The sequence below is a fragment of the Salvelinus namaycush genome, chromosome 20 (genome assembly GCF_016432855.1).
Source record: "Salvelinus namaycush isolate Seneca chromosome 20, SaNama_1.0, whole genome shotgun sequence".
Taxonomy (NCBI): domain Eukaryota; kingdom Metazoa; phylum Chordata; class Actinopteri; order Salmoniformes; family Salmonidae; genus Salvelinus; species Salvelinus namaycush.
Genome location: NC_052326.1, coordinates 35502881 through 35514471, shown reverse-complemented (window position 1 = coordinate 35514471; position 11591 = coordinate 35502881).

The window sequence follows — 11591 nt, the reverse complement described above, 5'->3', positions numbered from 1 at the left end:
TAAACAGCTTGGAAAATTCCAGAAAATGATGGCATGGCTTTAGAAGCTTCTGATAGGCTAATTGACAACATTTGAGTCAATTGGAGATGTACCTGTGGATGTAAGTCAAGGCCTACCTTCAAACTCAGTGCCTCTTTCCTTGACATTATGAAAAAAAAAAAAAAATCTGCCAGGACCTCAGAAAAAAAACTGTAGACCTCCACAAGTCTGGTTCATCATGGGACCACGCATCCGTCATACCGCTCAGGAAGGAGGCGCGTTCTGTCTCCTAGAGATGAACGTACTTGGGTGCAAAAAGTGCAAATCAATCCCAGATCAACAGCAAAGGACCTTGTGAAGATGCTGGAGGAAACAGGTACAAAAGTATCTATATCCACATTAAAACGATTCCTGTATCGACATAACCTGAAAGGCCACACAGCAAGGAAGAAGCCACTGCTCCAAAACCGCCATAAACAAGCCAGACTACGGTTTGCAACTGCACATGGGGGCGAAGACCGACATTTTTGGAGAAATGTCCTCTGGTCTGATGAAACAAATATAGAACTGTTTGGCTATAATCACCATCGTTATGTTTGGAGGACAAAGGGGGAGGCTTGCAAGCCGAAGAACACCATCCCAACCGTGAAGCACGGGGATGGCAGCATCATGTTGTGGGGGTGCTTTGCTGCAGGAGGGACTGGTGGACTTCACAAAATAGATGGTGTCATGAGGAAGGAAAATTATGTGGATATATTGAAGCAACATCTCAAGATATCAGTCAGGAAGTTAAAGCTTGGTCGCAAATGGGTGTTTCAAATGAACAATGACCCCAAGCATACTTCCAAAGTTGTTTCAAAATGGCTTAAGGACAACAAAGTCAATGGATTGGAGTGGCCGTCACAAAGCCCTGACCTCAATCCCATAGAAAATTTGTAGGCAGAACTGAAAAAGCGTGTGCGAGCAATGAGGCCTGACTCAGTTACACCAGCTCTGTCAAGAGGAATGGGCCAAAATTCACCCAACTTATTGTGGGAAGCTTGTGGAAGGCTACCCGAAACGTTTGACCCAAGTTAAACAATTTAAAGGCAATGCTACCAAATACTTATTGAGTATATGTAAACTTCTGACCCACTGGGAATGTGATGAATGAAATAAAACCTGAAATAAATAATTCTCTCTACTATTATTCTGATATTTCACATTCTAAAAATGAAGTGGTGATCCTAACTGACCTAAAATAGGGAATTTTTACTAGGATTAAATGTCAGGAGTTGTGAAAAACTGAGTTTAAATGTATTTGGCTAAGGTGTATGTAAACTTCCGACTTCAACTGTACTTACATTTATTGTATTTTGTACTATTTTTGTCATTGTTATGATGTTTGATTACAAAATGCAGAGTCTGATATTAACATGCAAGCCACGAATCTACAGGCATCAACATACTGTTGTCCTGCATATCTAATGTAATTCCTTGTGTCTATCATCAGAGTAAACACCAATCAACTGGGTTTGATGGCTGGACAATCCTTTCTTTAAAAACACAAGAGAGTTACCAAGTACGATTACATCTGTTACATATGGAGTGAGAAAACTTGGCTTTTAAACATCTGTTACATATGGAGTGAGAAAACTTGGCTTTTAAACTATAAATATCTTCCTATTTACCAAACATTTCTGACCACAACATGCAATCAAGTCACTCTTCCCTGACACACACCCCCCCCCCCCCCCCCCCCCCTACTTTACTCAAACCAGGAAATTACTATGGGTTTGGCTATGGTGTGACTGGGGCAGAGCCCAAAGCCTATACACATCTCAAGGAAGCATGGAACCTTGTAGGTTACAAGTCAAAGAACATAAGAAGTTCAATAGACAAAGTGAGTGAACAAACAATTGAGAATGAGAATGTACCCTTAAATGGAAATGATGGGCTCATAGTAATGGCTGGAACTGAATAAATGGAACAGTATCAAACACATCAAACACATGGTTTCCAGGTGTTTGATACTATTCCACTCACTCCATTCCAGCCTTTATTATGAGCCGTCCTCCCCTCATTCCTGTGGAATGTACAGATGTAGGATCTTAATTTGATCGTCCTGTTACAGGAAATGTAAAACTTGTAGTATATTTGAGGTTTAAAAAGGCTTCTGAAGTTTGTAATTTCCCTTTATGAAAAATGTATCAACCCCTACAAAAATGTCCATTCATTATAATCCACCAAATAATTCACATTTCGTGTTGCTGCACGATTATTTCCTGCTTTAGCAAACTGGCTCAAAATAAGATCCTACATCTGTACTGCATAAAACTGTGTGTGAAAGCCTGAACAAATATGTAAAATTGTCCTTATGTGTCTGTATCTGCAAAGTACAGTAGCTCCAAAGCCCTTGTTAACCCTTTGGTTTTATCAGTCTTCTGCCAAATCAGTTATGCAGCATAACATACTTTTACTCAAAGAAGAACATATTCGCCAAAGTGGACTGTATCCTAGTAAAAACCTATGCTGAACATTGACATCATCATTTGCATGGGTTAATGTATGTATGATACATCTATATGAAGCATGGTTATGAGCAGATGTTTGATGGTTTCACAGGCCTATAAAACGACGATTGGGCTGCCCATAGAATGCTGTAGTATTGATGGATGGTGGACAGGTGGGGGCCCAGGAGCCACCCTCAGACGGGCTCTGTTTATTTATTCAGTCTGTCGTCTGCCCACATCGCCCAGCACTGGGCAGCATCCGTTACATTTAGCGACATCTACAGAGACAAAGTATGCTAATGAGGCTCCTGACTGAGCCTGTTTGGGAGAAACTGAGAAACTTAACACCATCCTCGTATGAACATTCAGGTTTTTTCGCCCAGCTATTATCATCAATCCTCCTAGGTTCTCTCTCTGCACTAAAGTGAAGTATGAATACCAGGAGAAATTAGATAAATATATAGGAAAAGGGTGAGGGTTGTTGGTGTGTTATTTTGGGTCACTTTAACATGACTGATCTTATGTTTATCTCTAATCTTTGAGGCCCTACCGTACTACTTTAGCTTTAGTAACCCCAGTCTAGATCTGGTAGGGGTATTTCTAGGTGTGGGAGAGACAACTCGGTATGCAGGGCTATGACCCTGGCCAGCCCTGTTTCCCCCATCGATCCCCAGGATCGAGAGAAGCATTGTCTCTGCAGACATGAATCACAAATCAGAGTCTAGACCTCTTAAATGTACTCAGGGGCGGCTTTAAAGGTGGATGGGTCACCATGGGAATGACAGTATCTGTGTAACCTCAAATGTATAATTCCTCAATACCACTGATTTAGTATTTTCATGGGACAAACTGACCACATCTCTGACCGATAGCCTTATAGTTGATCAGGTCTCTCCACGATTAGAGGGATAAGATCCAAATATAATTGGCATCACTTTGTCTTGCAAATATTTCATTTTACATTTTACTACTTACTACTATATTTTTTTGCCTTTTTCTTTATAGTATTGTATGCGTTGTATTTAATTTTTTCAAAATAAAATGCTCTAGTGCTCACAGAGAGGGAGTTGGATTGGGGGACATTTGTATTTTGCCTGGAGTCTCCTGGCTGCCCACCACTGTCCTTTTGAATAGGCTCCTAAAATTGTTAAGTCCATCACTAACTGTGCCTCTGTTTCCAACTCGCCACTTTCCCCTGTTCCAATTGTTGTGTGAGAGCATCCCATCTGCAGATCAGTCAGCACAGGAAAGAACACAGCAGCATGCTAGTGTGATGTGGTTGCCTATCGGGCAAATAACATTCTCCCTTCCTGTCTAGCAGCTATGTAGGCCTAGCTCAGCCATCCTAGGTTGATATCTCAAAAGTACAGTACCATCTGCAATGCATTTGCCATGGCCGCAGTTCAGGGTGCCATAACATCAACATTTTGGCTCGACTAGTGCCGATAGAAAATTCTCCAACTCATTTAAAAGGCATATTAAGGTATGCATAGATAGGGGTATGCATAGTATCAGGCTCAGAACTGAAACTCTGGCTCACTTTGTCTCCATTTCGGCTCAAATTAATTAGACTGAGCTGACACCAGAGCTCATGTGGAGGTGTATTCTGACAGTTGCTTTTTTTCCGGAGTATCTGTTGTCGTCACTTTAGTAACGCTCAGAACATCCAAGGGATTGAGGTATTGATCCACTCAGACCTTTCAAATAAACTCTGGATTAAATTTGCTTGTCTCCTCTTCCTGGTTGGTTTGTTGTTGTGAGGGAGGGTAGGGAGGGGGGGATTTGGGGAATTTAGTATGGATAAAGTATATTTTGAGTGTTGTGTTCTCTCTCTATTTATCTTGTTTATCTTCCTAACCTATTGCCCTCAACACACCCCTCAAGCACCTTCTAGAATCTAGTTCCACAGAAACATGGTCCTTTTTAGTTTTTATTTTCCGATAGTCCTGTTTAGTATTTAATACTGAGAATACCAAACTCTTTCAAGCCTAATATAACAAAGATATTTTAAATAATGCCTTTGGGGAAAAAAGTAGATTTATAGCATTGTGGGTAATACCATTGCATCATGAAATATTGATTTACCATGATGTTTTAAGAATAAACCATATACAATCTTTCCCATTGTCCATCATTTTACTAATGGAATGAACAATGTCCTTGTTATGCGGTTTTCATCCGACGTTGAGGGAGAGTATCTTATTGAACTCCTGGTAGTGATATGGAGTGAATGCCTGGTTCTAAGGTATGGGATTGGGGAGGTTCTTTCTGAGATGGGGCAGGTCGAGGGAAAGGAGGGACTTGGTGATATAAAGCATTGATCAGCATTGATTTAGTGTCTGTGCGTGCTCCAGCCTCTCTGTCTCTCCCCCCCCCCCCCCCCCCTTCCTCCATAATTACGCAGGTGCACCGTGTGCTGGGGACAATAAAAGGCACTCTAAAATGTGCAGTTTTGTCACACAACACAATGCCATGTCTCAAGTTGTGAGGGAGTGTGGAATTGGCATGCTGACTGAAGGAATGTCCACCAGACCTGTTGCCAGAGAATTGAATGTTCAGTTCTCTACCATAAGCCACATCCAATGTCATTTTAGATAATCTGGCACTACGTCCAACCTGCCTCACAACCGCAGTCCATGTTTATGACGTTGTGTGGGTGAGTGATTAGCTGATGTCAACGTTGTGAACAAAGCGCCCCATGGTGGCGGTGGGGTTATGGTATGGGCAGGCATAATCTACAGACAACAAACACAATTGCATTTTATGGATGGTAATTTGAATGCGCAGAGATACCGTGATGAGATCCTGAGGCCATTGTCATGTCATCCACTGCCATCACCTCATGTTTCAGCATGATAAACGGCCCTATGTCACAAGGATCTGTGCACAATTCCTGGAAGCTGAAAATGTCCCAGTTCTTCCATGGCCTGCATACTCACCAGACATGTCACCCATTGAGCATGTTTGGGATGCTCTTGATCGACGTGTACGACAGTGTGTTCCAGTTCCCGCCAACATTCCACAGGCCAGAATCAACAGCCTGATCAACTCTATGCAAAGGAGATGTGTAAGGAGATACTGACTGGTTTTTCTGATCCACGCCCCTACCTTTTTTTTAAGGTCTGTGACCAACAAATGCATATCTGTATTCCCAGTAATGTGAAATCCATAGATTATTGCCTAATGAATTTATTTCAATTGACTGCTGTCCTTATATGAACTGTAACAGTAAAATCTTTGAAATTGTTGCATGTTGCATTTATATTTTTATTCAGTATACTAAAAGAATCTCCCCATTAAGAAATGCTCACTTCAGTTGCTAGGTCGTCATGTGTTGTCCATGCTGGACGAAAAGGCTCATGTTTTCTCTCACTCTATCTCTCTCTCTCTCTCCACACACCATTAGTGTCTCTGAATAGCTAAGCCCCATTCTACTTCAGTTATCTCAGATCGAGGAGTCAGTCAGTGATTCGATGGGACTGTGAGCTGCCTTGCTGAGCATGTCACCCCTCCAGTGAGCAAACAGCATATGGCAGACCTGAGATCAGTGTGTGTCCCCAACAGGGGTGGGTGGATCTGAGTGTTTGTACAGGATACATCCCAAATGGCACTTTATTCCTTTTAAGTAGTGCACTACTAAGGGAATATGGTGGCATTTGGGACACAGCTCCATCCACTGAGCAGAGCACAGCAGGTCTCAGGTCTGTGGGAAAGTGTGGCTGAGAGTCTCTGCTGTGTCACAGCGGCAGGTGGCAGCTCTCCAGATGGCTGCTGAGGAGCGTGGAGGCCACAAGGCTGAAAATCCCATCAAGTCCCAGTTCCAGGCCTGTGCGCCAGTGCGCCATTGGACAGGCACAGCCAAACCCTGACACATGTCCTCTTCATGTCCCTCTTTCTTTCTTTCTAAATCATTTCCCCTCCTTTTTCTTCTTTCCAGGAGAATACTGCATGCCCAACAAGCCAGAATACACCACAGTGTTGCCCCAGGGTTCGTGCCCTCGCTTGTTAAATGAAGGTGTTGACTGGCTGATTGATAGACCCTTACCAGTCCCTGCACCTCACAAGTTTATCCAGTTTGCCTTAAATAAGAATCCTTTGTTGGGCAGCCTGACATGGGTGTTTGTTAAATGTAGAGTTTGATGGATGGCACCAATTTTACTCCAAACCCAGATGAGCCACCTAAGCAACACCCCCCCACAGCCGCCTCGTTCCACCACAGGTAAACCCCCTGTGTGCGAGAGGACAGGAGTATTCCAAAACGGTATCAATCACACCAAAGCCCACACCGCCGCAGCGCAATGTTTCAATTATACCTTCTTGGCCCCCTACTCAAAGGAGAGTCTCCAACCCTCTTATCACCGAAGTGCCCTCTTTATAATCCAAATTCATTGTTTGATTCACAGTTTTCTCCACTTCGATCACCCTGTCTAGTCTACAACACGGTCCTCCCTTCCTTACCCCAATGTGCCACACGTCACACCAACCTCAGAGTGGACAGATACTGCCGTCGTCCAAAAAGGCCGTCTTCCACACCACAGCGCACGGCTGTATCTGAAAGGCATGGTTTGAGATCCGTAGAGGCCGGCCCGGCCGGGGCTTTGTCGGTCTGCTGCAGTGGGTCGGAGACAGACAGGCAGGCAGGTGGATAGAAGAGATAAACAGATGCGAGCCCACGGTCTCCAGTGTGTCAGGTTCATTTGTTACCTGGAAGGACAGACATATTCCCCTCAGACGGGGCCACAGCAGCACCAGATGGGAGGTCAGTTCTGTGGCAGAATAAAAACCTTGGTTTAAGGATAAGGATTTTCTCGGCTGTGGGCTTTTATTTCCCTTGTGGTGCGTCCGAAGCAGCCAATACACCTAAGCACTCACAAGACTTATCCAAGAACTGTTGCTCTTTTGAACTCTTCTCTCTGCCACTCCTCCTTTATGTCGGTTTTCCACTGTCTTCTGTTTTCTTTTATGAAATTAGCTAAATGTGATGCTGACTGTCTTTTCAGATTTTGTATACAGTAATTATTTAACACAAGAGCAGTCATTTGATAGGCTACAATACATATTTCACTGAAAGGACTCAAGTCTTCAGTAATATTCTTCACTCTCAAGTGCCCTTTTCCTCTTAAATTTGTATTTATTTAAACGTTTTGACATTTAGCAGACACTCTTATCCAGAGTGACTTACAGTAGTGTTCGTACTGGTACATTATGTTCGTACTGGTCACATGTGGGAATCAAACACACAACCCTGGCATTGCAATTGCCATGCTCTACCAACTGAGCCACACAGGACCATGTAACCTGTATGGATGATGCATAAGGACCAGGTCCCATATCAACAGAAAAACTGACTATGAATACACTGAATACGGACTATAACAGCAACCAGATCAGAAACCCCTCTATGGAACCAACTGGTTGCATCCCTCATGCATGTCTGGTACCATGAACATCCACATTACCGGACATAACTGGTTTGAACATCACTGAATGGCAAACTGAACGAACGTCTCCACCATCTATGTAATTCATTAGGTGAGTTTTACTATCATACTATAGGCATCGCTATTGATTAGCCTAACTAGATTTAATCAATGAGTCTTGCATAAACCTCATACAGTTGAAGTCAGAAGTTTACATACACCTTAGCCAAACACATTTAAACTCCGTTTTTCATAATTCCTGACATTTAATCCAAGTAAATATTCCCTGTTTTAGGTCAGTTAGGTTCACCACTTTATTTTAAGAATGTGAAATGTCAGAATAATAGTAGAGAGAATGATTTATTTCAGGTTTTATTTCTTTCATCACTTTCCCAGTGGGTCAGAAGTTTACATACACTCAATTAGTATTTGGTAGCATTGCCTTTAAATTGTTTAACTTGGGTCAAACGTTTCGGGTAGCGTTCCACAAGTTTCCCACAATAAGTTGGGTGAATTTTGGCCCATTCCTCTTGACAGAGCTGGTGTAACTGAGTCAGGTTTGTAGGCCTCATTGCTCGCTCACACTTTTCAATTCTGCCCACACATTTTCTATAGGATTGAGGTCAGGGCTTTGTGATGGCCACTCCAATACCTTGATTTTGTTGTCCTTAAGCCATTTTGTCACAACTTTGGAAGTATGCTTGGGGTCATTGTCCATTTGGAAGACCCGTTTGCGACCAAGCTTTAACTTCCTGACTGATGTCTTTTGCTTCAATATATCCACATAATTTTCCTTCCTCATGCAGCCATCTATTTTGTGAAGTGCACCAGTCCCTCCTGCAGCAAAGCACCCCCACAACATGATGCTAACACCCCTGTGCTTCACGGTTGGGATGGTGTTCTTCGGCTTGCAAGCCTCCCCCTTTTTCCTCCAAACATAACGATGGTCATTATGGCCAAACAGTTCTATTGAGGACATTTCTCCAAAAAGTTCGGTCTTTGTCCCATGCAGTTGCAAACCGTAGTTTTGGAGCAGTGGCTTCTTCCTTGCTGAGTGGCCTTTCAGTTTATGTCGATATAGGACTCGTTTTACTGTGGATATAGATACTTTTGTACCTGTTTCCTCCAGCATCTTCACAAGGTCCTTTGCTGTTGTTCTGGGATTGATTTGCACTTTTCGCACCAAAGTACGTTCATCTCTAGGAGACAGAACTCGTCTCTTTCCTGAGCGGTATGACGGCTGCGTGGTCCAATGGTGTTTATACTTGCGTACTATTGTTTGTACAGATGAACGTGGTCCCTTCAGGCGTTTGGAAATTGCTCCCAATGATGAACCTGATGAACCTCACAGTCAACTTAGTGTTCTGACCCACTGGAATTGTGATACAGAGAATTATAAGTGAAATAATCTGTGTGTAAACAATTGTTGGAAAAATGACTTGTGTCATGCACAAGGTAGATGTCCTAACTGACTTGCCAAAACTATAGTTTGTTAACAAGAAATTTGTGGAGAGGTTGAAAAATGTGTTTAATGACTCCAACCTAAGTGTATGTAAACTTCCGACTTCAACTGTATATACAGAGTTTAAATACTATTTTAAATAGTATTTGAGCGTTAGCTTTAGCCTGCCTGGAGTGCCAGGCTGGACTGGGTTTACAATTTTCTATTGGTTCCATTGAAACAGGCAAGCTCAATCAAGCACAGCTAAAGTATTTGACATTTTTAAAAGAGTATTTGAACCCAGTTCTGGTTCTACCTAGCTTCACTAACCCAATGACTCAGCCCAGCCGACATCACTACTTTAGGCTCTCTGCAATCACTCAGGGCACTAAATGCAGTCTGTTGGTCAGATCTTGGTTGACATTAACTAAATAATTAGATATTCAGCAAAAAAATATGGGAGTGTATGCCTCGTTACCCCTGGCTCTTTAGTCCGGGTTTAGAAAGCATGGCCCACTTGACTTTGATTTAAGTGAGTTTGGGGGTGCTCACAGAAAAGTAATCAATCCCATACATTTGCATGGTAATCTAGTATTATGAATGGATATCCAGATTGAATTTAATCAATGAAGTTTAGAGTGATTACAGTCTTAAAAACTACCTTTTTCATTGACATTTCTTTTTGTTATTACTGTGAAAATGACTACTGTATACCTACTTTCTACAAAGGCGTTCTTTCCATTTATATCAACCTGAATTATGTTGCTATAGATGGTGAATTTCATGCTATTCCTGTCACACAAGTGCAAACACCACAGAGCCAAGATGACTACTGTTCAACCTAGCCAAAATATTTCAAATTGTGTTGTTATGGCTACAGGCCTCTTGGAGTGGGCCGGCCCGATCCATGGCTTTTAACATGAAACCAGGAGCAAACACGGCCTATGAGCAATGGCTATGGAATTCACAGTAGGACAGACAGACCCCGAAAGGGAAGTTTGGTGGGGTGGTGCTTGAGTTGAGACACACTGGCCCACGATCAGAACTGGCACCTCTCCTCCGCAGATGGACACACAGGTGGGGGAGGGAGCGTAAGGGCCCTTGCCAGATTTGTGTTCTCCGTGCTGCTCCGTGTGTGTGTTCCAAGTGTTTTCTGTTGCCTTGTTGCTGGTCACATCTGGACTGTGGTCCGCTCACCGTCTTCCTTTCTGAGGCTGTAATATGAATCTACACTGCACTCCAGTGGACAACAAAGGTAGTGCCACAAACTTAATGATTAATAAATGATGTGGTCATTATCTTCTGTTTTGATTTAGAAGACTACATTTGAACTAAGTTTTGAGTGAATGTTTAATATTTGATTGTTTAAAATGCAGCAAATACAACAGGTGTTACTACTTGTGGGAGAGTTGGCTATATGCATCATTTATAATGTATTTATAGTGGTGTGTATCATGGTCCAGTTACTTTTTTATGCTACTGGAGCATGGAGGCACAGGGTTATTATACATCATAGAATAGATATGTGTATCCACACTTTTCAATTCGTAAGAAGTGCTTCTTTCCACCAATGTTATTGCCTTCACATTAAATATGGATATTCACACATCCCTGTTACATAGGCCTCGAGGTCCTCTTTTAAAGCAACATTTGATCTTCCCCCGTCAACCCTCATTCAAAAGTAAAATTGCTTGTCTATCTTTTGTCCTATTAAAAACAATTCAAACAATCATTGCAGAAAAGCAAACTTACAATAGTATTGATTTCCTTTAACGTACAGACAGCAAATCGATGTGTCTCCTCAGCGCAGGCCGTGAGACTAGTTACATTTCAGAGAGGAGTCATTGACAAACGAAGTGGAGTTGCTCCAAGGCGCGTTCAGCGGTGTGGACTGTGGTGAATTTACCATCAAACCAGACCATTGCTATCATAAGTGGTCAGTATGTTTGTAAGACTAAAGAGCAAAGGTACCATCATCTTCACTTCCCCAATTTGGGTAATAAAAGACTAGTTATCAATTAAATATAATTTGACATTTACCAGACGCTTTTGTATAACATGTCAGCCTGTTTATCTAAGATTCTCTTATTGCGGTTACCCTATCCATGCATCTTTACCATCCCCTCACTCCGTGGCCCTCCCCTCTAATCCCAAACTACGAGATGATGTATTGATCAGAGGTAGCCTCCATGTAACCTGTAGAATTGCTTCATTGCTTTCCCATTATCATCCCATGATGGGCTGGGTCACTGAAAGCTA